This window comes from Glycine max, chromosome 7 (assembly GCF_000004515.6).
Source record: "Glycine max cultivar Williams 82 chromosome 7, Glycine_max_v4.0, whole genome shotgun sequence".
Classification (NCBI taxonomy): domain Eukaryota; kingdom Viridiplantae; phylum Streptophyta; class Magnoliopsida; order Fabales; family Fabaceae; genus Glycine; species Glycine max.
The window spans coordinates 7,273,784-7,286,527 of NC_038243.2; the positions used below are offsets into that span (position 1 = coordinate 7,273,784).

The 12,744-nt window shown below is 34.8% G+C and overlaps 1 pseudogene; it reads right to left on the reverse strand.

The window, feature by feature from the left end:
* Positions 1-1,594: 1,594 nt before the first annotated feature.
* Positions 1,595-6,773, reverse strand: LOC100818648 (THO complex subunit 7A-like; annotated as a pseudogene).
* Between the last annotated feature and the right edge of the window lie 5,971 nt (positions 6,774-12,744).

Below are 12,744 nucleotides of genomic sequence, written 5' to 3' on the forward strand. Positions count from 1 at the left end.
GACCATGATAGCATCGGTGTTGATGACAAAAACTATGTCGGATGTCCGAACCTCGGTGTCGAAGAATTGAATGTCCTGGTTCAATACAGCCTCTAGATAAAATGCATACTGCAAAAAAAAATAAAAATAAAATATCACACAAATGTTAATTTATTCTGCAAAGTTTTTTTAAGCTTTTTATTTTTTTATTATCAGAAAATATCTCATCGTGGTTGATTGCCGCTCCCCGCTCCATATCCAACACGAAATCTCTGCAACAACAACAACTACAGTAATAACTTCAAACCCATCAAAATCAAAATCCAAAGCCAGACAAACACAAACAAAGAATCAGTGAGACAATTGAATTGAATTGCAACTCAATTCACTGACCTGCCCATGAAGAAGCCCATATAGCAGCCCCCACCACCAGGAAGTAAAATGCATACTGCAAAAAAAAATAAAAATAAAATATCACACAAATGTTAATTTATTCTGCAAAGTTTTTTTAAGCTTTTTATTTTTTTATTATCAGAAAATATTAATTTGTTAATTTTGTTAGAAATGTCAGTTTGCCCTTTACCATAAGTCAAGTTTTCTAAGTTCAATGGCATCCTGCTTACCCCAACAGTCATATATACATTCAATGTGAATCATAGAAAGTAACCAATTAAGTTTTCTAATCACATACAGACGTACTGAAAACAGAATGAGACAAAATCAGTCAAGTCTTGTCAAGCTCTCTCTCTCCTCATTATATATATATATATATATATATATATATATATATATATATATTGTTTGATTGTAATAAAAGCTAAGCTAGTGAGTGAGCAGTTTTTTCCTCACAAAATCAAAGCTTCAAGTATCATCAAAATCAAAATATTTAGATGATGATAACAAAAAAGGTAATTGCATCAGCTATTTAAATAATACAACAAAATCAAACCTGTCAAGTCATCAGCAGGCACATAGATAACTTGGACAGAGGTTTTTAGACACAACTAACATTCATAGATTAGAGAAAGACATTTGAAAAAGCATCATTGAAGGCATGCATATAAGAGTGGAACACAAAACAATCACAAAATTAATATGTTGTTTATAAAAATATCCAATTAATGGAACCAGTACCTTTTTATCTTTAGTTTTCTTAGTTAAATTATGATCATCCTTCCTTCTCTTGCTATTTTCTTTCTTCTACAAGAAAATGGAGAAAAAAATGCCATTATAATAACATATCTCAGAATATAAGTATAAAAGCAATCCCAAAAATAACAGTAAGCTTCTTTATTTCTCTTTGCATAATTAAGGTTGGTGGGGAGTGATTAATCTCTTTAGGAACTTATCAAAAAATGTCATTATAATAAGACATCTCAGAAACTAAGTATAAAGCAATCCCAGAAATAACAGTAAGCTTCTTTTTTTCTTTTTGTATTATTAAGGGTGGTGGGGAGTGATTAGTCTCTTTGAGAAGTTATCAAAAAAAGTGTGTTACACCATTCTAATGGAGGAACCAATCACCATTTACCCTTTTCATTCACAAAGCAAAATTATGATCTAGCACAATTTTTATATTTTTAGTTAATTGATGACAGTTATAACAACAGCAAACCTTTTCACTAAGAACATCTTGAATTACGAGGCTGTCGCTGGAGACGCTAGTGATGATCTCTGAGGTGCTCGTGACATATATGCAAATCAAAGTACTCCACATCTTGTCTGAGTACTGCTTTCAGATACCTGCATCTCATTCTCGCCGCTTGTCTTTCGCTTGTTCTTGTCCAACAATAACCCTCTGAACCAGAATATATAATAATAATAATAATAATAATAATAATAATAATAATATAATTATTATTATTATTAATTAAAGAAATAAAAAAGATGATACAACAATATCATTACTTTAATTTGCATGGCGTGAATTGAAAGAGAAAAGGAAAAGGAAAAGGAAAAATGATTGCATAATCGAAACTCACCGAGGAAGCAAACCCCAAAAGAGGCACCAGCCAAATATAACCAAGCCACTGCATTCTGCATAACCAATAAAGCCAAGAAAGTTAACAAAGTTATCAGTAAGCTTCTCTTTCGTGTTAAGTTCTTTCCATGTGATGAAAAATTATTAGATAGCTTCAGATCACCGTGTATCTATGGTTTCAATTAATTTCCACATGACATAGAGATTAATTAAGATTATATGATGATAGAACTATATAATAATTTCTTGTGTGCATAAAGAGAGATATGAAAAATTGAACCTTATTGATGTTATGGATGAAAGTGTTTCCATCCATGTTAGAGGAAATTCCAATGTTATTCATCATGCGGCTACTGATATACAACACTAGAGGAGTGGCCAAGCCTTCCCCAACTGCCCCAATAGTACCTAAAACCATAAGAAACAAATCTTTGCCATCGGCATGCATGAAAATGGACCTAAACCCAAGAGACCCATTTTTCTTGTTTGTTTTTCTCTCCTGGCCAACCATAGCTACCACACTTTTCTGATCCCTGCCCATTTTTAGACACACCCTTTTTCTTGAGAAACAAACAACAGTGAGATTCGGAGACCCACTTTCTTCAAACTAATAGAGCATGTTTTTCTTTTTTCGCTGCCTTCTTGGCTTGCTTCCAAAACCAACTTTTGTTTCATGGCCTTGAACTAAGTTGTTGCGACATTCTGATGAATTTATAGGAATCAGTGTGGGCAAAAGTGTGGTGGGGCAAAACTCATTGGGACCAGAATAGCTAGGGTCAGGGTTATTGGGGGAATTCTTAATAGCATGTGGAGAGGTTTAGTGTGCTGTTGAGGATGGAGGAACATGTGATGTGAGGAGGGGAATTTGCTCCTGTTTGACTTTATAATCATCACACTGCAAAAGCATCGGGACATTTTTCATAGCCATATATATATACTGCTACTACTTTTATAAAAGCATTTTCTCATCTTATACCACTTTCAAAATTATTTCCCAAGATATGCCACTTTTACTGCTTTTGCTGACACAATTCTTCTTCTTCTTTTTTTTTAAATAAAGGATTGGTGAATTTTGGGCCCTTTTTTCCGTATATTTTTATTATTTATTAACTAACATTTGATCTGACCTTTGTTATCGAAAGAAATCCTTAAGTATAAGCTTAAGAAGAACCCATCAGGGGTTGCCCAGAGAAAATTGGCATTTTAAAGCGAAATATTCTTAATACTGTATTGTCTTTAAATTATTCATAAAGTACAAATATAATTTGTTTATATATAACATTTATAAAAAATTGTTTAGATTTTTTATTTTGCTTTTCAAGATGTGGAGTATATTATTTTCCAATGATCGGTTTACCTAACTTATTAAATCATGTTTGCTTATTTAATAAGATTTAACAAAAAAATCTCTTTTGACTTAATGCTAAAGTTCTAATCATTCTCCATGTGTGAATGAAAGAAAAAGTCTATTTACAGTATGTAATTTCTAAAGCGTGTAATACGGAGATGCTATTTCATGAAAAGCAGTAGAGAAGTATAGAAATCTACATAATGCTGCAGCCATGAGACTAACCTCCACAAGCCAATCAACCAGAATTCGACGCATGCTAGGATTAATATCTTTCTGCAACTTCTCCATGTAGTTGGTCAATGGTTTCCTTTGAAGCTAGAGTGATTTCACCAAAACTCATCGTCAATATTTTTTGTAGTGAAAGTAACCTCTTTTCTCAGCATTATAAGAGTATTACATTGTAAAGTTCTTTTGTGCAGCAATATTAATATTATAATAATACTATTATGTTACAAAACAAAATTAGCTCTCCGCCATCCAAGAACACTTGCTATTTTGCTACCAGTGAATGTTATATTCTGAAAGAACTTTGTTATAAATGCAATCAGACTGTGAAAATAACAGAAAAGGCATAAATAAGATCCTTGAACTTGAAAAAACAGAAAATAACATTTTGCATTCTCCAACTTTTAATCATAAGAAATAAGCAATTCAGTTCAATTAGTTAATAAAAAACAAGCAACTAATATATTTTTGAGAAAGCAGAGCATGTCTGCTAAAAAGTTCAACAACCTCAATGTTAAAGCCTATGTATCAAGTAGCATTTAGTGCTTTGTATGTTCAATCAGAGAGTTACATAAATTTCATTTGCCAATTAGTAATTTAGTATGTCATACTATATGCCTAAAGTCTGTTGCATACTAGTAACATGAGTTATTGAAAAACCTCTGTTTGGAGAGTTCTGGAGTTCATCAGATTTCATAGAGTTTTGCGTTGAAAGTGTGGTGTCTGCTGATACACCTTCTCTTACGGTGTCATTTGATTCAACCATCTTTATTGGATAATTCTTTAGCTAACTTTGGTCCAACATCGTCATGTGAGGATGAAACGTCAGTGGAAACACTTGAGGCAGCAAGCTTGGTGTTTTTCTTTGTACAAACTCCTTTGGCCTACATAATGGATAGTCAACCAGCATCACTAACTACACTAATGATATCTCAGACTTAGGTGTAGATGAATAACAACTTTTTAAAATTATAAAAATCATTTTGTGATGAGAAAAATCAAGATAACGTTAGCTTTCCCCAAGTGTCCCCTAAATATGATACACCAGAATTTTAACAGCCAATCAGCTATGCAATTCCCCAAATGGTTGGCAAAAGAAGAAAAAGAAGCACCGTAGTTGATTTACCTGGTTCAGAAAATGATATCCTGCATGTAAAGTTTGAACCACTGACCTCCTGAAAGGGTTTCAGAATAGAATCATCATAACCATTGTTAGTAGCTGCTGTATTTATATCTGCTATCAACTTCTCTGTGAAACCCCTCTCGGCAAAAAAGGCAGAACAGAAAACACTATATAGCCCAGATAGAGGAAGGTGTCATGATATTTCAATCCCACAAAGTCATATCTGAAAATTGAAATAGAAAAACTTTCCTTTTTTATAAAATGTTGTTTTGCTGAACATCTTTTAAAATAGTAAAAAAATAATAATGTTGAGAAGTGTGTGTGAGTCACTGTAAACCCCCCGGTACCAATGTTCAACTCCTCCCTATGAACAAAAAAAATTGATCTAACCCAATCCTTTGAATATCAAAGCATGAGAGGCCTACCAACAAGTTGAAACAAGATTACAAGCATGAGATCTACATCAAGGCATACATATGAAAAATAATGTTGAAACAAGATTACAAGCATGAACAGATCTTAAAATGAGTAATAAGTAATAACTAATAAGCACCAAAACAGCAGCAGCTATAGAACCCCTTTTCTGCACTTCAACCTCAAATTATGTGTCACTCAAAATGCATACATGCAAAACATAGAATCAATGAAATTAACTTCAGGGTTCAGATAGTTAATTAAATAAAATTTGACAAAACAAACATTCTAGCCAGACATTTGCTACTTCAAATACAACTCCCAGTTATACTTTAATTTAATTTAATTAAATAAAACGCACAGTCTGTTAGTTTAAAAACACTGAATCAAAAAGGGATAATGGCATACCCCTTATCCCTTTTTTTATCAATATCACAAACATTTACCTGAACTATCTCATCAAAATTTGATGCACACACACTGGAACCTTGTCTTTAGGAAGGATCCGAATCTGTGCACCACTCTCAGCTGTCATTCTCTTTATCACACTACCACCCTTTCCTAAAACGCATCCAACTTGAGCAGTAAGAATAAGCAGCCTAAAAAAAAAGGAAGAAGATTTATTACTTTCTTCATCCCCTTCAGTTGTCTCCTCTACTCCCTCAACCATCCAGTCACTACTCCCTCGAAATCTCTGGCAGTTTCCATCATGTTATGAAGGGTTCATAACTACTAGTAGCCAATAAAAATCCAGTCACTACTGATCCAAAATTAGTGTCAGGCCAACCTTTCCCACTTAAAACCTTTTGCAAACATGTCACAACAGCGCAAATTGCTTCTTCCTAAGCTCCAACAACCTCGAACCAGCCGTGTTCTCGGCGTCCAAAGCGGAAATTTCATTCTCCAACTCTAAAATAACCTTCATAGTCTCGGACCTCGGGGCTGCATGGCAATCAACTTCCTAATAGCCTCGCACTCCTCTTTGTGCCTTCTCTCAACCTTGCTCTCCTTAAGCTGCTTATTGAGATCCTCAATGTCATCCTGCGCCTGCAGGATTTGGTGATTCATTTCCTCCTTCAACTCGTTGAATATCCTTCTCCCTAATGTTGGCCTCCACAATCGCCTTGCTCTTCAGAAAAAGAATCTCGAATGTCATTAGCTCCTGCAGAAAGGCTCTGGCGAGCTTCTCGCAGTCGTTGTAGTTGTTGTCTTTGTCCTTGTCGACTTCGGAGACGAACGAGGTGAACTTCTTCTGAAGCTTCTTCAAAGGAGGGTCGCCCCTGGTGGTGGTGGTGCGCGTGAGAAGCCTGTGCTTCATGATTACATCATCTTCGGAGGGACTGAAGGCGTAGTTCGCCGCCACGGAATCGCCACGCGTCGAAACCTTCCTCATCTTTCCCAGCATCTCGATCACTGATGCAAGGCAAAAAGGGGGGAAAGTAGTGTAACGAGTAAGGAGGTCAGAATGGTGGTTGCTGCTGGGGCGGACGGCGCAGGAGCCGTGGCGGGGGAGGGAGCGGGTCCAAGGTGGCGAGGTGGGAGCTGAACTTGGAGCGAGTGAGCGAATGTGTATGAGAGCATCAGAGTGAGAGCGAGGGTCAGCTAAGAAAGTTCGAGAGATGTCAAGGTTGAGTGGAGGCCAGCAGGGAGAGGAAGGTTTAAGAACTAGGGTTCAATACGCGTTTTGTTTTTTTTTTCCTGAATTACGACGGGTTTTTACTAAAACACGATGTGAATTTAATTACATATAACATTCTAAGGCGGTTTTCAATAACCGTCTTAGAATGTGTGTCGTAAAATACTCTAATTCTTACAATAATTACAAAAATGTCATCGTACCACTTTCTAAGCCGGTTCCTATACAACCGTCGTAGAATGGGTGTCGTAGAAAGCTATTTTTGTAGTAGTGTGTATCAGTATCCTTTTGAAGGTTATCACACTGATACTTCTGCAAGCGAACACTCGGTGGTGTTGCGAAAACACATCCTCATTTTTCATGACTGATTATGACCCCTTCACAGCAACATGTGCCTCAAGTGTGCCAACACCTAACGCCCCATTAGGTACGCAATGGAATGTACTCGGAGCAATACTTGATATGGGTGACTTATTAGGTGTTGATTTGCGTGACCAATTTTTTGCTGAGGCTGATGAAGTAGAAGCGGGGAGACATCGGGGAATAAGAAATCATGATCGCCAAGCGGGAAGATGGGATCGACCATATGGCATATCCTCACGTCATCACGGATATCATAATGATTGATTTTCATGTCTCTGTTTAAATATGTTGTTGTATGTTTCTCATTTGAATTTGACACTTAATCTATCGTATGCAGTTTATTAAGGCTTACTAATGGATACAGTTTATGTCGCGCATCAAACTATAATAATAAATAATGTTTAATAAAAAACTAAAGTAGACAAACGAAAATAACTAATGTTACTAAGTAACGATTTCATTGAAGACCACAAACTAAATACATTCTTAGAAGGACAGCTTCATTAAAAATTGACTTAGATCATCATTGCCAAAATAACCGGCATGTTAGTAACTAACGATTTCATTGAAGACCACAAACTAAATACATTCAAGAGAACTTCAACCAATACAAGTCACTCGCCTAACATACATAAATCAATTAAATGAACAACTCCCACGATCAGATTGCATTGGACATCGACACCTGTTGTGCCCTTCTGCTCCACATCTACTACATTTTTGTCGGTGCTCAAATGGTTCGAGCCAATCCATCTCATTCCTTATCCTTGTTGATTTTGGCCGACCTTTCGCACGAATTGTAGTTGGGTCAGGGATAAGTGTCCATGCGTCATCAGAAGGAGGAATTGCCGCTTCATTCCTAAGAGGCCACCATTGTGCGGAGTAAGCTTTTAAGATGTGCTCATTTGTGTAAACAACATCTATATATTGGTAGTAGTTCATGCTCACGTAATCACAAGCTGCAATAATGTGTGAACATGGATAGTGAAGCGCAGAATACTTTCCACATTGACAATAATGGTCATTCAAGTTAACTGTCCACTTTTGTCCGCCACGTTGCGTTATAGGATTGAAGGTCTCCTCTACTTCAAACCTTGTGGAGTGGATATCATACACACGAACGATGTGCGAACAAGCTTGTTCTTGATTTTTTATTAGTTCTTTAACAAGCTTAGAACAATACATTTGTCCTTCATTTAATTGTCTTTGGGCTTGGCGACCACGATCAACAAAGTACTTTCGACACCTATTATATGTTGATTTCACCAACGCTGTTATCGGTATGTTGCGACAATCCTTCAACACCTTATTTATACATTCAGAGAGGTTGGTTGTCATGTGGCCATATCGACGTCCTTCTTTATCATAAGCCATGGTCCATTTTTCCTTTGAAATGTGATCAATCCATGTTGCTATGGCTGGACTCAGTTGACGAAATTTTTCTAAATTTTGATAAAAAAATATGCTTGCAAGGAGTGTAACCTGCATGAAATTAGTTAGCAACAATAATTTTAAGTATACATGAAACTTAAATTAACGCCACCATGATAGATGAAATCTTACCCAATTTCTTCAACATTTCTTTTTGTTTGGTATTATTGAATTTGCGATTGAAATTGCTTACTATGTGTTGAATGCAGTAAACATGATAACCGTGGGGAGGTTGCCAATCAAGTGCTTCGTTAGCCACAACAAACTTTATACTCGCGTGACGATCAGATATGAGACAAATATCATTTTTATCTGTGACGTGTTCACGCAAGTGTGCCAAAAACCATGGCCACGCTGTTAACGTTTCACCTTCGACCACGGCGAATGTTAGAGGAAGGACACCACCATTTCCATCTTGTGATGTGACCATTAAGAGGGTCCCACGGTATTTTCCATATAAATGTGTGTCGTCAACTTGTATGATTGGCTTACAATACTTGAAAGCCTCTTTACATTGACCAAAAGTCCAAAACACTCTATGAAACTGACGGTGTTCGGACTAACCGTATTCCCAACAATAAAATCGTCATGTAGTATTTGAAAATACGATCCAGGAGAATGATTTTGCATGTGTGTTAGCCACGACAAAAGTTTCGCATATGACTCTTCCCAATCGCCATATTCAATTGCAATGGCTTTTTGTTTCACCAACCAAGCTTTTTTGTATGACACCTTATAGGCAAATTCACTGTTTATCCTCTCTTGAATCAAAGAAATTTTTATTGATGAATCTTCTCTAATCATGCCTGTTAATAAAATAACAAAATTTAAATGACAATTAATGCAAAAGTAGCATAATATGAACATAAAAAACGTACCTACTACACAAGTGACAATTGAATCTGAATCAAGCTTCTCGTGATCTTGTGTCATAGTCATATTCAGACATGTGTGTGGTCCACCCCATTGTGTGACTTTCCATGAATCAGTTTTTTTAGATAAAATTGTCCACATATAGAAAGGGCAAGGACACTCTGCGCTTTTATTCAAGCAACAAATGACATACTTGTTCGATTTACTTTCAACAACTTTGAAACTTTGATGCACCTTCATAACATATTATTTCAGTGCATTTTTTACCGCATCTTTACTATCAAAATCCATGCCAACATATAATTATTGCACAACATTAAAACTCAATGACATCTCCAAACCACAAATGTCCTCCTCATTAGGATGACTTCAATTGATATTGTTATAATGCAAAGCATCATTCCAAAATGAATTTTGAATTCCTTGTACACCTAATAGTTAAAAAAAAAATCAGGTCAATATGACAATCATACTTATTTACCATTAAATACAATTGTCATAAAATGATAAATGTATTCACCTATTTTGTTATTTAATAAATTATACCTTCTACTGGGTGAACAATTCTTACTGGTTGAATCATGTCGGTGACTTCATCGTCTGTATCAGATATACCGTCAACACTATCATCTTCGTCTAAAGACTCTTCAACGTATGAGTTAGACACAAGATCATCATCATCATCATCTTCATCACCATGTAAATTGCTCACATTTCTTGGCGATTGCGCCTCATTATTAGATAAATTATTTTCACATGATGTAAGAGAATTTGCAGAATGAAACATAGAACCACCAGCCACATCCTTTTCTGTGTACAATTCCAGAACTGACATTTGATCTTGCTGTTGAAAACTTTCGAGCATGGCTTCAACATCTTCGTCATCACAAATTTGCAAAGTAACATATTTTCCAAAAACTAAAAATCTACAACTGATAACATAAATAATTTCATTATTTTCTAACTTTACCTTATCTCCTATCTTTTTTCAAAGCATTGAAACTAATTTCACGTTTAATCTGAATTGCTTTTTTATTGCCTTCAAATATTACACCATCATTCTCTTCATATACCCTTCCATTGAAATACAACACTGTTATAACTGAATTCATGATATACATACAAAAACAATATTTTAAATAATTAATCATAATAATAATAAATTCAAAATAAAAAATCTAATCACAAAAAGCCTCTTTACTGGAACTTCACATTAAAACTTTATTCTAAAGAAAAATTATTAACTTCAAATAAATATGATGACAGAGACTTAAAAAACTTGAACGATTTCAAGGTAGTAATTTTAAAGGCAAAATAAACCATCAACGAAGTTACTATTATAAATAATTAATCTTAACAATAATAACTTAAAAATAAAAAAGGTAATTAATTAAATATGATGCCAGAAACTTAAAAGTAAAAAGTAAAAATTTAAAAAGGTAGAACAAAGCAACGCTTTCAAAGTAGACATTTTAATTACATTATAAAGCATCAACCAAGTTATTATTATAAAGGCACATGAACAAAGCATCAACAGCAAGCTAATCTAATTAAAAAAATACTACACACTTTATATTGAAAAATTTTTCCGCACTCAAAATACTTACTTCAAATAAATATGATGCCAAATTTTTTTTTATTTTAGACACGGTTGAAGTTGAAGGCTCATAAATTTTTAACACACGAACAAACCCATGAACACCAAGCTAATCTAATTAAAAAAAATACTACAACTTCATAATAAAAAAATTTTCCGCACTCAAAATACTTACTTCAAATAAATATGATGCCACAATTTTTTTAATTTTAAACACACTTGAAAGTACAAGGCTCATCAATTTTTAACACACTAACAAAGCATCAACACCAACCTAATCTAATTAAAAAATTACTACAAACTTCATATTCAAAATTTTTTCCCGACTCAAAATATTTTTTTCAAATAAATATGATGACACAATTTTTTTAAAAACAGACTTTTACTTTAACCCTCACAAATTTTTAACACGAACAAAGCATCAAATACAAAGCTAATTTAATTAAAAAAAAAATTATAATAAAAACTTCACACTCAAACTTTATTCCGGCCTAAAAAAAATTACTTCACAAAATAAATTTCATGCCACACACAATTGTTTGATTGCGAACTTCAAACCTTTAAGGTTCACCAATTTCAAAAAACGCAGAGCAAACAATTTAAAAAACGCAAGCAATTTTAAAAATGCACAACAAAGTATGACAGAAGCTGGAATTTAAAGCTGCATGATCTTGTCAGCACCACTGGCTATATCTTTGATCTCGCCAGTAGCACTGGCTATATCCTTGATCTCACCAGTAGCTCTGGCTATACCCATCGTCTGAAAAAGCTGTCTGTTGGGATCTGAAAAAGCAGTGCCAAAATCTAAAAAGCATTGTGCCTTAGCTACACAACCTGTGCAAATCGCCAGTCAAACTGGCTACTCCCGTTGCAGGCCAAATTGTTAATTTGAGTGGCGAGACCAAGCCACGTGTCGCATCCGGGGCAAACTCGCCAATGGGGCTGACGATTTCTTTGGAGTTGCATGCATTTTACGTAGCAAAAGAGACTCATGCTGGAATTTGTTTTAAAATAGCACTATTTGAGGTTTGAGGAATAAGTTTGTAAAAGCAGCCCCTTTAAGACAATTTGCCACAGAATGGAACCCTACAATCTGATTGTGCAAGTTACTTCATTTTCTTCCATATTAACTTAACAGTGATACTGATTAGTACGAAAATCTCTCACACGAATGCACACAAATTCAAAACTAACCAATGACGTAATTTCTTAAAAACATTCAGGTAGTAAAGAGAATAAAACCTACACCAATCAGTTACTGGCTCATAAGATTCGTATGGATTCGTTGAATAACATTTCGTACCTAATATCATTTTCCTTAGCCTAATTAGTAATGCTTAATTAGTAATCAAAAACTAGGATTGAAATAGAAACCAAAACAAAACACAAATAAAAAAAGTCCAAAAACAAAATTTAATCAAAACTCAAGATATTCATGGTTGACAATGACACAGCTCCAATCAGCCAAATTACAGACATGGATGAAATCAAAGAAAAGAGCAACAAGGCATACCAAAAGAGGAACTTGTAACCAGCAGCATGAAGGGTCACTACATCAGCAGCATCATGTAGATTTTGCAGAAGGCCACATTGTGGGAAACTCAAATTCTTGAAACTTTAGCTTAATTTCTCGATCTGTAGGAGCTACACATTGCTACCATTATATATCAGTGACAAATATGAGTAACTTCACAAAAAACACACACTTTTCCGGAAATTCCTTATTTGCCTCAACATATTATGGAGTGAAAATGGCAAGTTAATGTACAAA